Raw genomic sequence first — 15,460 nt, forward strand, 5'->3', positions numbered from 1 at the left:
TACAAAGCTATAGTAATTAATAAAAAGCATGATACTGATACAAAAACAGATGCATAGATCAGTGGAATAGAATAGAGAGTCCAGAAGTAAACTCACACACTTATAGTCATTTAATCTACAACAATAAAGGTAAAAATGTACAATGGAGAAAAGATAATTCCTTCTATAAGTGGTGTTGGGAAAACTAGGCAGCTACGTTAAAAGAATGAAATTAGAACATTTTCTCACACTATTAAAAAGAAACTCAAATGGATTAAAAACCTAAATATAAGACCTGAAACCATAAAATTCCTAGAAGAGAGCATAGGCAGAATACTCTTTCACATAAATCCTAGTGATATTTTTTTTTTGATCTGTTTCAGTTCAGTTCAGTCACTCAGTCGTGTCCAACTCTTTGTGACCCCATGAATTGCAGCACGCCAGGCCTCCCTGTCCATCACCAACTCCCGGAGTTTACTCAAACTCATGTCCCTCGAGTCAGTGATGCCATCCAGCCATCTCATCCTCTGTCATCCCCTTCTCCTCCTACCCGCAATCCCTCCCAGCATCACGGTCTTTTCCAATGAGTCAACTCTTCGCATGAGGTGGCCAAAGTGTTGCAGTTTCAGCTTCAGCATCAGTCCTTCCAGTGAACACCCAGGACTGATCTCCTTTAGGATGGACTGGACTCTCAAGAGTCTTCTCCAACACCACAGTTCAAAAGCATCAATTTTTCGGCTCTCAGCTTTCTTCACAGTCCAACTCTCACATCCATACATGACCACTGGAAAAACCATAGCCTTGACTAGATAGACCTTTGTTGGCAAAGTAATGTCTCTGATTTTTAATACACTGTCTAGGTTGGTCATAACTTTCCTTCCAAGGAGTAAGCGTCTTTTAATTTCATGGCTGTAATCACCATCTGCAGTGATTTTGGAGCCCCCAAAATAAAGTCAGCCACTCTTTCCACAGCTTTCCCATCTATTTCCCATGAAATGATGGGACCAGATGCCATGATCTTAGTTTTTTGAATGTTGAGCTTTAAGCCAACTTTTTCACTCTCCTCTTTCACTTTTATCAAGAGGCTCTTTAGTTCCTCTTCACTTTCTGCCATAAGGGTGGTGTCATCTACATATCTGTGGTTATTGATATTTCTCCTGGCAATCTTGATTCCAGCTTGTGGTTCTTCCAGCCCAGCGTTTCTCATTATGTACTCTGCATCTAAGTTAAATAAGCAGGGTGACAATATACAGCCTCGATGTACTCCTTTTCCTATTTGAAACCAGTCTGTTTTTCCATGTCCGGTTCTAACTGTTGCTTCCTGACCTGCATGTAGGATCTGTTTATACTAAAGCAAAAGAAACAAAAGCAAAAATAAACAACTACCATCTAATTAAACATAATAGCTTTGCACAGCAAAGGAAACTGTGGACAAAACAGAAAGACAGTCTACTAAATGGGAGAAAATATTTGCAAATGGAATGACCAATAGAGGATAAATATCCAAAATATGTACACAGTTCATATGACTTAATGTTAAAAAGAAAAAAAAGAAAAACAATCTGATTTAAAGATGGGTAGAAAATCTGAATAGACATTTTTCCAAAGAAGATATACAGATGGTCAACAGACATATGAGGAAACATATGATCAACATAGGATCAACATACCTGATCATCAGAGAAATGCAAATCAAATCCACAATGAGATATCACCTCACACCTGTCAAAATGGCTATCATCAAAAAGTCTACAAGTGCCCACTTGCATCTCTTACAAGCATCCTATGTTAATAATTCTATGTCTTTCTTTCACTTTGCCTCTCCCCAAATTCCTTCTGTGCTGAGACACAAAGAACCTGAGCCTCAGTAAGTCCAGATACCAGATGCTAAAACCACCACCAAATGGAAGAAATTAACTACATGATGATCATGAGCATGTAGCCCCAAGACCTATGGGCATTGAGGACTGTAATGTCAACCCCTGTGACACTTCCCTGTTACCTCACCATCAGTCAATCAAGAAGAATTGTGCATTAGCTGATCACATACCCTGGTGTGCCTCTTTCACTTTGCCTTTAAAAATGCTCTGCTGAAACTCTTCAGCAGTTCAGGGGTTTTGAGCATGAACCACTGTTTCTCCTTGTATTGGCACCTTGTAATAAACACTGCAATTTCTTTCACCACAATCAGATGTCACTGAATTGTCTTTACTGGTCACAGGTAGACATGTTACAAGATCCAAGCTTGTTCTGCTCCTTGCACAGCAGGCCAGTAAATGCAAGAGACAAGGTCTTGAGGCAAGGAGTACAACTTTATTTGGAAAGCCAGCTGACCAGGAAGATGGCAGACTAATGTCTCAAAATAGCCATCTTCCGTGGGCCTGAATGCCAGGTTGTTTTATAAAACAGAGATGGGGGAAGGTGAGGAAATATTAATAAAATTAAAAAGGCAGAATGGAGAGGGAGAGGTGGTAAGAAAATAAAGTAAAAGGAGGCCATCTGTCCTGAAAAATGTCTCTGGAAATCTCCAGCCTTCTGAAAGGAAGCCTTCTATGAAGGACGGAGGCTAGTCAGGCACAGGCAATATTGCCTTTTATGAAATAGTCTCAGAGGTCATAGAGTGTTCTGTATTCCATTCACTGAAAAAGTTACAAAGTTGTATCCATCATCAAAAGGGATTGATAGCATAGACTCTACCTCTTAATGGGGTGGGAGCGCAGGGGATGTAGAGTTTATGGAAGAACACATGCACCAGAAATATTGATGTGGCCTTTTTTTTTCTTTTTGCAAATGCAGTTTTGTCACATGACCTTGTATCTTACAGTCTTCCTAAATTCACTTATTCTGGTATCTTTTTTGTGGATTCTTTACAATTTTCAGTGATCATGATCATGTCAAATTGAATAAAAATAATTTACTCCTGTCTTTCTAGTCTATAAGTCTTTTTATTTCTTGCCATATGTCATTGACTAAGATCCTTAGTACAGTTGAATAGAAGTGGTGAAAGTGGACATGCTTGCCTTGTTCTGAGATCTTTTGCGGAAAGGAAAGTGAGAAAACTAACTTTTTAATTATCCTGGTAAAATATAAATAACATAAAATTTACCATTTTAATCCTTTTTATATGTGTAGTTTGGTGATGTCAGGTACATGCACCATGTTGTACAGCCATCTCCACTATCCCTCCTTTTTCATCTTCTCAAACTGAAACTCTGTACTCTTTCAATAATAACTCCCCATTCGCTTCTCTAGACCCCTGGAAACCACTGTTCAACTTTCTGTCTCTATTAATATGACTACTGTAGGTATCTCATGTAAGTGAAATCATACAATATTTGTTCCTCTGTCTTTGCTTTATTTCACTTAGCATAATGTCTTTAAGGTTCACTCATGCTATAAGTGGGCTTCCCAGGTGACTCAGTGGGTAAAGAATCTGCCAGCAATGCAGGGGACACAGGAGACTCAGGTTCAATCCCTGGGGTTGGAAAGATGCCCTGGAGCAGAGTGTGGCAACCCACTCCGATATTCTTGCACAGAGAATCTCATGAACAGAAGAACCTAGTGGGCTAGGGTTGCAAATGGTCAGACACCCTGAAGCAACTGAGCACTCATGCACACATGTTATTAGTCCATGTCAGACTTCATTTCATTCATTTTTAAGACTGCACTTTTTTTTTCTTCATTCTGTATAGCATGTAATTGTGAGTGCCTCTTTACCGAAGAAGTGAGATGCTTGCAGTGTGAATCCTTGCTGCCAGGGCCTTTAAAATTAGAAGTGGAATGAAGACCTTCATAAAAATAACTATATTCTAAGAACATGTAATAGTAATAGCTATTATTTATTGGGCTTTTATTTTGCACAGGCTTTACATTCATATTATCTCATGTAATCTTCAAGGCAACCCTATATGTACATGAATACTTCCTTCCAATTACGCATTTCTGTGAATACAAATGGTATAGATAACCATCAGATCTCATTGGAATGTAAGATTCCTGAGAGCAGGTTCTCTTGTTTTGTTCTCTGTTTTATACCTGGCACCTAAAATTCACATTGAATGAATGAGGAGGGAGTGGTTCCAGTCGGTCTTTCTTCATGGAGGGCCTTTCTTCATAGTTAGCATCTTAGCCAGGCCTTACATGGTGTGTAGGATGTATGGTGGCAGAGTATGTGATTTCACAGGAGTGCACTCTAGTGAGCAGGGGGCTGAAAGTGGTATATTGCAGAAATCACTGCTTCCATCTGTCTTGGGGATAGGTCTGACTGAGGAGAGAGCTTTGGAAGAGCTGAGAGTGTTCGCAATAGGGATTTTTAATGAAACTGAAAAAGTTTTGACCTTGAGGAAGAAATTCTAAAATGCCTTTAAAGTAGCTTAAAAAAAAAATTAGCTGATCAAATTAGGATGTGAATATTAGACTATTTATTATCCTAGCTTTTTATGCAGTTTTCAATGAAGTTTCATCTTTTTCCATTAAATTTGATTATTTTTTGTGTTAGGCCACTTTTATATATTAGAAATATTAGTTTATTTTTGCTCACTGGAAATATAGATTTAGGTTTTCATTGGTCTTCCTAGATTCTGTAATGTATTTATTATTGGTTAAAAAACTTGAAGTAGTGGAGATTGATGATGTTATCTTTGGGGCTAAGAAAGGAAGTGACATGTGAACAAAGTCTTCAGCATTCTTAGCCATTTCTGGCTTTAGAAAGTTTTCTTTGTTTGTCAGTCATTTATCAAGAACTTTCCCTTTTGTTTTTCCTTTTCAAGCTGTTTTGAAAAGGCACATAGTATTCATTTTTCTGATATTCTGGTGACTTTTGCTTCTGAGTCTCAGGCTGATGTAATGGTATCACAGAATATAATATAGATTATATTCTGTCACTGAGGTAGGTAGTCACATTTAAAAATAGTCTTTGCCTTCAGACAGGTGTTTTTCTGAACAGAGTGTCCTATTCCTATGATTGAGGTTAGGCCTCACTTGCGTGCATTTGGTAATGTTTTACCTAATGTGGACAGCGTGTAGGTTTGAAGTTTCATTCAGGAAAGCATTTTCACTTAAATTTTGTATTTCTTTATCACAAATAACATGCAGAAACTTTGCTCTATGCTCAAACTCATAGTTTGCTGAATTCCAGTTTCAGACATGATTTTATAATATCTAACTTAAACGCGTCAGGTTATTTTGTCTTCTTATTAAACCAGTTAGTCGACAAATACCATATTTCCTTAATTCTAAGATTCAGGGTTTTTAAAAATCTTTTAATGTTTTTACATCAGTGGAGCATCTTATGTTTTGTGATTTCTTAAAGAAAAAGGAAGATAGTTTTTCCTAAGTTTCCACTTTGTACAAAGCACAGAGGAAGAAGTAAAAAAAAAAAAGTGATGAAACTCTCTACTGTCAAAAAATAAAGACAAAGACTGGTCTTTGTCTCTTTCTTTCTGTCTCTTTTTGTTTCCATCTCTCAGATGTACTTTTAAAAGTTAACTGACCATGCAAGGTGGTACAACCTAAATTCTCAGTAACCTTTTCTGCATAATTCATTAATCTGATTTTTATTCTTAAGAAAAATAACTCAAAGCCAAATGAAATGAAATGCAATTATAATATGATCCAAGAAAGGAGTAAGTCTGTAGATGAGGAAGCACTGGGATGGAGTTTATTCTCTCATAATATTTTGAAGGGAATGAGTAGACAATTACCATTGAATTTAACATTCTGCATCAGAGTTTATGTATTTACTTTAACAAGTAAGACTGAGGCTAAGTGATGTTCCAGGTGTACTATTGAAATTGATCTTAAAGAAAAGCTGATAAAAGGTAACGTATATATACACACAAATACATACATGCACACGCACATGTATGTGTGTAAGAAAAATCATTTTTCATGTGATATGAATCCTTGGATGGGGCCTTAAAGTCATTACCCATCAATTTTTGAAGGGAAAACTAGCTGGTCTTAGTTTTTGTTTTGTTTTGCCAATTTGTAGCAACATCTTTTAATATTACTGTTATAAAACCATCGAAGCACCAAGGAGAAGTATTGGTCAGAAAATGAATCTCAGATACATAGAAGCACAGCTGGATCCCTGGAGTGAAGGTGACTGATCAGAAGCATCTTGACTTCTCTGAGCAGGCCTTATGTTTATCAAGTGGTTCATGGCCCTTAATACCATCAAGAACAGTAGTGAGTTTTAGGACTTTCTGGAATTCCATCTCAGCACTATCATTTTGGAAATCAGAATAAAGGTTCATTTAGGAAATGAAAATTTATCCTCCATCAATATAGTTGGAGATAAAGATTATTTGACAAGAAGGGTTATAAAAGTTTAAATCAGAAGACAGGTTTCTGCATGTTATAAAGAGCATTGGGTTGTTGTATATCAAGAAGTCTATTTATTTGTTCAGAAAGTAATTTTGGAAGTGCTACTTCATACCCTACATAGAAACCTCATGGCTTCTTATTCCTCCAAAGGACACTGAAAGGAAGTCAAGACAATTTAAAAGACACTGTGTGCTCTGTTCTTTTGCCAACTTTATTTCTTGATATTTAGATATAATTTGCATAACATAAAATTCACCATTTTAAGGTGTCGTGGGTTTTAGTATATTCACAAGGTTTTACAACTCACACCCCACTATCTTTCTTAGTCTAGAATATGTTCATCATCCCAAGAAGCTTTAGACCTCATTAACAATCACTTCCTGTTTTCCCTTCCCACTAGCTCCTGCCAGACTAAACTGCTTTCTGTCTCCATGGATTTGCTTTGTTTTTGATATTTCATAGAAATGAAATCATGCAATATATGGCCATTTGTGTCTGGCTTCTTTCACTTAGTATAATGTTGTCAAGATTCCTGCATGTTGTAGCATGAGTCAACATTTTATTCTTTCTGTGACAAAACTGTACTCCATTGCATGGCTATACCATATCTTGTTTATTTACTCATCAGTTGATGGACATTTGAGTTATTTCACTTTTTTACCCTTTGTCTCTTTATTCTCATTTCATGAATCTCCCTACTTCACTCTGCACTTCAGTAAATGATTCTCTTTTAGTTCCTCAGTAGTACCAAGCTTTCTCATCAAGGTATTTGCATATATTCTTCTCTCAGCCTAAAACCATTCTTCTCCTCACTCTCCCCATTCACTTTTTCAGCTCTTAATCATGGTTCATTTCCCAGTTCAAATTTGTTTCTTCAGGGAAACTTCCTCCAAACTATACCAGATTCCTCATTATATGTTCTCATAACAGCAGATTTCTTTCCTTCATCATATTCCTCTTACTTTGTAATTACATACTTGATTATATTGCCTTCCTGCTTTCCTGCCCTTCCCCCAGTATGTGTTCTACCTTGTGAGAGCAAAGTTGTGTCTGTTTTATACTCAAAATTGTACCCCTGGAGCTTGGCACAGTACCCGGCATGTAATTATTTGTTGAATATATTAATGTGTGAATCTATTTACAAGTATTAAGAGCATAAAAATGAGAAACAGCCTGCCCACATGAAGTGTACAGTGCAGATCAGCAGGCAAGTAAGCAGTTATTTTGCAATAAATAATGCTATAATGGCACTATGTACAAATGTAATGAGACCTGAGGAAGGAGGAAGAAAATCAGGAAAGGCTTCACAGAGGTGTTTTTTAATGCAGGTTATTCTGTCTCACTTGGTAGAATGTAAGGCCTTGAAAGGAGAAACTCTGTATTATTTACTATTGTGTTTTATTCCATAGAAGAGTATGCAGTAAATATTTATAGAATTGAATCAAATTCAGTTTTCCTGGAAAACAGGCAAATTGAGAACATTTTAAATATAGAGACAACTATGATTCCAGACAACAGAGGTACATAGTTCAGTATCTGTACAGTAGAGTGTGCAGTAGGAGCACATAGCAAGAGGTGGGACTAGGCTGTAGGAAGAGCATATGACTGGACTTATATGCCCTACTGAAAAGATTCTGTGGACAGTGGGGAGCCATTGAAGACTTTTGAATCAAGAAGTGAAATGATCAGATTTACATATTAGGAAGGTGACTATGACAGCAGTGTGAAAGGTAGATACTACAAGCAAGAATACAAGTAAGGCCATTACCCCCTGACCTAGGGCCGTAAGTTTAAAAGAATGAGAGGATAGATTCAGAAGTTACTAGGAGGATTCTGCTGATCATGATGATACAAGTTAACATTTAAAGATTGTTTACTATATGTCAGGAACTGTGCTGGCCTCCAGATGAAAAGATAATGAATGACACAGCACTTGTCCTTGAGGGGTGAGGTGGACAAATGTGTACCTTTAGAACATGGACACAGTGTGATAGAGCACAGAGTAGAAAGAATGACCAACCTAGTCTCAGGGAGTAAGGAAGACTTCTCAGAGATAGTGACATTGTGTTGGGTCTTGAAGGATTGACTGTGGGATTTTCCTGTTCAAAGAAGAGGTATAAGAGGCATCTTAAGCAGAAAGAGGAACCAGTGCAAAGGCCATTAGAGTGTTTTTTTCTCATCGGTGTGGTTAGAGCCATCAACCAGTCATCCTTTATCCTGTACATATTCCACTGATTTTTTTGCATTTGTTCCTTTAAAATTAATCCTCTTGATTTCTGTTCCATTATTCCAGTCTTTGGAGATTCATTTGAATCTTGATTCTTTCATTTGTGATATTTCATCTTTGTACATTTGATAAGCTTTCCTTCTATTTAGTCCCCCAGGATTAGATAAAATCATTGAAATGGATAGAACCCTGTGGTTACTAGGTTAGTAGAGATCTACTTCCAAGTTTACCTGTCTCTTAATTAGCCACTGTTAATTCAACAGCTGTAAAACCTGTTAGCTATTAACACTCAATTTTTTCATCTAAGTTTTTTTCAGTTTTATTCATAATTAAGTATAATATAATGGTTGAAGGAGAGAAGTTTTGGAGCAAAATTTGATTTGATTTTTGGCTCCATCACTTCATAGTTTTGTGACCTTGAACAAATTATTTCCGTTTTGTCAGTTAACTCGTCTGTAAAATGAGGCTGCTAAGTGTCCATATTGCTTTGAGGAATATTTTGTGAGGTAAATGTTTATTAAGTGCTTTCTCCTTTTGCCCAGAATATAGCAGGCACACAATATGGTGGAAAAGTGCATGCTTGCATGCTCAGTAGCTTCAGTTGTGTTCGACTCTTGGCAACCCCATGAACTTAACCCGCCAGGCTCCTCTGTCCATGGGATTTTCCAGGCAAGAATACTAGAGTGGGTTGCTATGCCCTCCTCAGGGGGATCTTCCCAAGTCAGGGATCAAACCCACATTTCTAAACTATGCATACTTTATTTAAAGCAGCACTAAATACAGAAGAACATAATTCAAAATGACCTGGAAGCACCACGATTTGATGTACTTGTAAAGCAGCTAACAATTAGGGCAGGCAGAGAACACACTCTTTTATAACTGAGTATTAAAAAAGAAAAGCAAGGCTAAAAGTTTCAACATTAAAATTGGAAGGCATTTGATGTAAGCACTGCTAAGGAGCCTCACATGTACAATACCTTCCCATCCCTAGGTCATCATAGATTACCCCTCTTTGCAACCAAACAGTAGTATTTCAGATTGAAAGTAGGAAAGCATGGTGAATAAATGTGCCTATTTCCCCAAGAACAATTTACTCTCTGTAGCTTCAACCCTAAATTTCTGACTCAGCTTTCTTAACATCTGGGAATTCTTTTTGTCACAGCCTTTCTTTACTTGCATCCTTTAAGCCATAAGATTATTACTCTCTCCCTATCCTACACCTTCCCTCCACCCCCAACATTATCAAAGCAGAGACAACTTTTTGGTGGCTTACAGAAGAGATGCTATTTGCTAAAAATCTTGGCAAATCTAAAAGAAATGGGAAAGGCAAGTGAGTTTCAGTTTATGTGCCAGTTGTAATAAATTAGTGGCTGTTTGGAATGCTGGGCCAAGAAGTATTCTGAGACTGCTAGGTTAAAGGCCATAATCCGTTAGCAGTTTCTGTTGTGAGTGTGAGAGGAGCAAATGCTAGACATGGGCCCCATATTCGAAGTCCCCAACCTAGTAAATCTCTGCTTTGAATACATTTAGATCAATAGGAACCGCAGATTAAAACATACATATGCCAAATTAATATGTATTTGAAGTATGTAAATTTTTTCTATATATCTGTCCTTTCAAGAATATCTTCCTCAAAGTCAAACTGAGGTCAGTGCATTAAATATCTGAGGTATCTTAATGGTAGCAAAACAAAACAAAAAACACCCCAGAAACTTAGAATCAGCAGTACTTGAATTGTAGTTCTACCTCTACCAATCAGTATGTGACTTACTTATAGTTGGTCCATTGTCTGACATGCAATATTAAATACTTTGATTGCTCCTTTCAAAAAATACAGAAAGCTATTGGGAGCAGAGCTGAGAAATGGCTTTCTTTGCAGTTCATTGAAATCAGTTCATTGAAATCACCACTCTTTGTGGAGACTTGTCATTTAGTGTGACACTTGACCAACAGGAGCAGATCTTAAATTGATAGTCCAGATTGTTAATCTCAGAACAGACCAAGCCTTTCTGTTGAACAAAGACTGTAGAATATATGAAGTAGAAGAGAAAGATGACCATTAAGCCAGGATTAAAGTTTCTGAAATTGGTGAAGAGTACTGACAGAAACTTAGAAACATCCAGACTTGCAAATCATTTTGACTAGTGCCCCACCAGATCACTCTCCAGATTCTAATATTTAGAGAATGGCATATGCATACCCAAAGTATTTATGGGAAACATGTGTCATATTCTTTAGGTGTCTCAAGGGAAGAAAGCAGTTGAGAAACTGATCTAGTCCAATGCTATTTTCAGTGATGGAAACAGGTCAGGTATTTTGGTAGACAAGAAAGTACTATCCTGAAACAAGATTCTGGAGTTTTGTTTTCAGTTTTAAAAAATTACTTCTTAGGAGTATTTGATTAAGGCAGATTCTTTTTCTTAAATCTGATAAGTTTTAAGTGATTACACATGAGAATTAGGGAGATGAGACCTTTCTCTGAATGTGGTTTTTAATAAAAGGAGAATATAGAATTGGTGAACTTGGGGTAGAAACTGATTGATGAATGTGGGAAAATGCTCTTCTATACAGAAAATCCAGTTAGTAGGTTTAGTCCCACAGTGTTTATTTACTTGAAATCCAATGACTGTTTTAGAACATTTCATTCTGTTTTTGTATTCTGCTCCTTAGCTCCAAAGGTTCCCCTATGATTTGATTTAAAGCAAGCCATTTTTCTCTTTGTAAAATACTGCTTAAGTTTGCAGGTGAAATAAAGTCAAATCTTAAAGACTAAAGCAGAGTAAAGTAGTTAAGTGGTAAAAACATGATACTGTGTTTATGTGTGTGTGTGTGTTCACATATGTATGTTTGTATACAGTTATTGGGCTTCCCAGGTGGCCCTAGTGGTAAAGAACCCACCTGCCAATGTGGGAGACATAAGTGACATGCATTCAATCCCTGGGTCGGGAAGATTACCTGGAGGAGGGCATGGCAACCCACTCAAGTATTCTTTTTCTTTTTAAATAATCTTATTTATTTATTTTGGCTCTGCTGGGTCTTCATTGCTACGTGGGCTTTTCTCAAGTTGCAGTGAGTGGGGGCTACTCTCTAGTTACGGTGTGCAGGCTTCTCATTGCAATGGCTTCTCTTGTTGTGGAACACGGGCTCTAGGGCACACCGGTTTCAGTAGTTGTGGGACGTGGGCTCACTGGTTGCGGTTCCCAGGCTCTAGAGCACAGGCTTAATAGTTGTAGCACATGGACTTAGCTGCTCCACCACATGTGCAGTCTTCCCAGATCAGGGATCGAACTCTGGTCTCTTGCATTGGCAGGCGGGTCTTTTACCACTAGCACCACCTGGGAAGCCCACTACTCCAGTATTCTTGCCTGGAGTATCCCCATGGACAGAGGAGCCTGGTGGGCTACAGTCCATAGGATCGCAAGGAGTCGAATACTACTGAAGTGACTTAGCATTCATGTATACATGCATACAATTATCATTCAGTTTTTAAAAGCTTAATTTTTTGTTAATTGTTATTTTAAATAATTTATGTTTGTATCTTTCCCACGTTATAGAAAAATTGTAAGAACAGTAAAAAGTGAGAAATCCCATTTACCTGCATTCCTCCTTTGATGTTTTATTCATTTTCTTCTTCTCCATTTAACATGTAATATGTATATATGTATGTGTTTGTATGTGTATCCATTGTCATTATTCTTTTTCCAATCCATTTGAGAGCAAATTGCAGACATAATGCCCTGTCACTTCTAAATGCTCTAGAATGTTTTTTACCCCAAATAAAGCTACTCTCCTACCTACCGATCCAAACCTTAAACCATCCATACCAGGAAATCAACGTTAATACAGGACTACCATCCAGTCCATAGACAAAATACAAATTTTACCAGTGTTCCAACAATATCTTTTTTTAAAATTTCTAATGTGAAATTCAATCCAGTACCATTTGTTCCATTTAGTTATCATGTCTCTTTAGTCTTCATTCTGGAAGAGTTCCTCTGTTTTTTCCTGCATTTCATGATGTTCACAGATTAAAGAGTATAGGCCTTTTGATTCTGTAGGTTGTCCCTCATCAAGCTGGGTTTGTCCAGCGTTGCTACACATCCAATGTCAGGTCATACATTCTTGACAAAAATACCTCAGAAATGATACTGTGTTCTTCTTAGTCATCATATCAAGAGACATGTGATATCAACCTCTTCTACCACTGGTGATGTTAATCAGTTAGTTGGTTTGTTATCTGCTAGGTTGTTTTGCACTATAAAGTCACTATTCTTTCCTATACAGTGGCTAAGTATTTTGGGGGGAAACTGTGCCAACATCCTGTTGTTCATCAAACCACTGCCCACAGTCTTAGCATACTTTGATGAAACCTTCCTGAGTCAACCACTTCTCTGATGGTTGCCAAATGATGAAATATCTTCATCATTTCTTCTACATTTGTTAGTTGTCACTCTACCACAAGGAAGAAGTTTCTGTTCTTATCTATCTACCTTTATATTCATATCATCGTCATGGATTTCTGTTTTATTCAGTGGATTGCAGTTTGTTGCTTTTTTTATTTACTCTTATGCTCAAATTCCTCCACACTTGACTATTAGGAATCTCATCAAGTTGGCTCCTGTCCTTCACACATGTGCTTACCATTCTCTTAGTATTTCCTTTCTGGTGAAAGATACTCCAGGCTTATCATTTACTATCTTTGTCCCGATTCTGGAATAAACTGTTTCCTCAATAACTCCTGTTTTATTTTAGTAGAAGATAATATTTAGAAGCTAAATTCCTTGTAATTGGTATGCTCATTGCTTCCGGGAATTATTGCTTCTAGTCCTTCTCAGTGATCAGGGCTAGGATGTATAGACATATACACAACTATACCTGTTTCTGTATCTGTCCATGAGTATGTAAACATAAAATCACCTTGAGATGTCCAGTTCCAATCCATTACCTCAGAATTCCATCTAAGTTTCCCCTTATCTGTATTTGTATGCAGATGCTTTCTTTGAGAGAAGTTAGGCTCCCGGTATCCTCAATATACTTACTGAAGCTCGGTCTCTTTGTATATTACTCATCTCATGACCACTCTGGTCACCTGCTAAACTTTGATTTTCCCCTCCCAAACTTACCACTCTTGAATTGTCCTAATCTCAGTAATTGCACCTATGTCCTTGCGATTGCTCAGGCCAGTGTTATCCTTGTTGCCCCTCTCCAAATCCTGTATCTGTCCCATCAATAGATTCCTTCAGCTGTACCTATAAATAGAACCATTTTTCCCCATCCCCACTGCTATTATTATTCTAAACCGAGCCACTGTTATTATCTCTTGCATGTACCTTAGCAAATCTATTTGACTCTCTGCTTCTACCCCTCCCTTCAGTGACTGTTCTTCATGCAACAGCCAAAGTGATCCTTTTAAAACCCAAGTCAAGACTTCGCTGACAGTTCAGTGGTTAAGACTTTGTGCTTCCAGTGCCAGCAGCGTGGTTTCAATTCCTGGTTGGGGAACCTGCATGCCTCACAGTGCCCTACCCCAGAAAATAAAAAAACCTAACCTAAGTCAGAAGTCATTCCTTTGCTCAAAACCTTTTGGTAGCTTCTCTTCTCAATCATTTTAAAAGTCAAAACTCTTAAGTCGTATGTCATCTACCACTTTTCCATCACTGTAATTCAACCATATTGGCCTTCTCACTATCAACAATTACTCTCTCATCTCAGGACCTTTGTCCTTGCTATTTCCTTAGCAAGCATTCCCCAGATATCTGTATAACTACTGTTTCTTCACTTTAGGTCTTGGTTTGAATGTGACTTTACCAGTGAGGATTTTCTGATTACTCAATGTAAGATAGCATCCTTTTTTTCACTGTCTAATCTTTTACTTTGTTCTTATTTATTATACTTTGCTATATAACCAGTCATAATAATTAGGAACAGGGGTTTGATTTGGTTTTTCTTTCCACATAATATCCCCACCATCTTAGAGTAATGTATGACAAGTAGTAGACTCTAAATAAATATTTGTTGAATGACTTTTTGCGTATTCACATTTAATAAATTTTGGGGGGTGAAAATGGTTTGGGTGACATATTAGTGATGTCTGTTTATATAGCTGTAAATTATATGTTTTACTTTTTTTATAAGGAGAACTAGTGTCAAATAAGCTAATAAGTATCAAGTAACCTGGCTTTAGTGTCAGTTAACTTTCAAACTGTAAATCAGAAAATAGAATTAGAGGTTAGGGATATTTTTGACAAAGAACCTGTTAACTGAATTGGCATTACCAGTTATAAGTTTCTAAGACCTGGATTTTACTTTTCTGCCTTAATTTCTGATGCTTGGCAAACACTCTAAAGATGATTTCTCAGAATATTCTTCCCGAAGTTTAATCTTTCTTTCTGATCCAAGACTGTTAGGCATCTCATTTTTTTCTGACATATTTTATTTTGCTTAATATTTAATACCATATTTATTTTATTTTCTATTGGAATACAGTAACTTCACATTTATTTTATTCTTTCCACTTCCAGTAATAAAAATGTTTGAAATTTGAAGTATTTAGAGCCAGTAGAGGAATAGCTCTTTTTGCTTCAGGGTAGCCTGAGGTTCTGGAGAAGGTGAACTATTTTTTTCACTTGAGGGAAGTTGTTATTGATGTATAATTGCTATACAGCATTGAGGTTAAACAACTGACATTAAGAAAAAGATAATTCTATCATGAAAGTCTTCCTCCAAGAGGAGGCTTTCACTGCCTTTTATCTCTTGACCTGTGCAATCCTGTTTCTTCATCAGTCAAAATAGGACTAACAGTATCCTTTTCATGAGTTGTAAACATATGTAAGTGATTGGCACGCAGTAGGTGTTCTTCTAGTATTCAGTTTCTCTTTCCACCTTCCGTGATCTTCTACTAATCAACATAACAGCATTTTCAGTTCA

The 15,460-nt window shown here is 37.1% G+C and overlaps 1 protein-coding gene across 2 annotated transcripts in view; it reads left to right on the plus strand.

Annotated features, from left to right (window-relative positions):
- The window catches only part of FCHSD2 (FCH and double SH3 domains 2), a 245,329-nt gene that overhangs the window by 129,775 nt on the left and 100,094 nt on the right, over positions 1-15,460 (plus strand). The window lies entirely within an intron of this gene.

This window comes from Muntiacus reevesi, chromosome 9 (genome assembly GCF_963930625.1).
Source record: "Muntiacus reevesi chromosome 9, mMunRee1.1, whole genome shotgun sequence".
NCBI classification, from domain to species: Eukaryota; Metazoa; Chordata; class Mammalia; order Artiodactyla; family Cervidae; genus Muntiacus; species Muntiacus reevesi.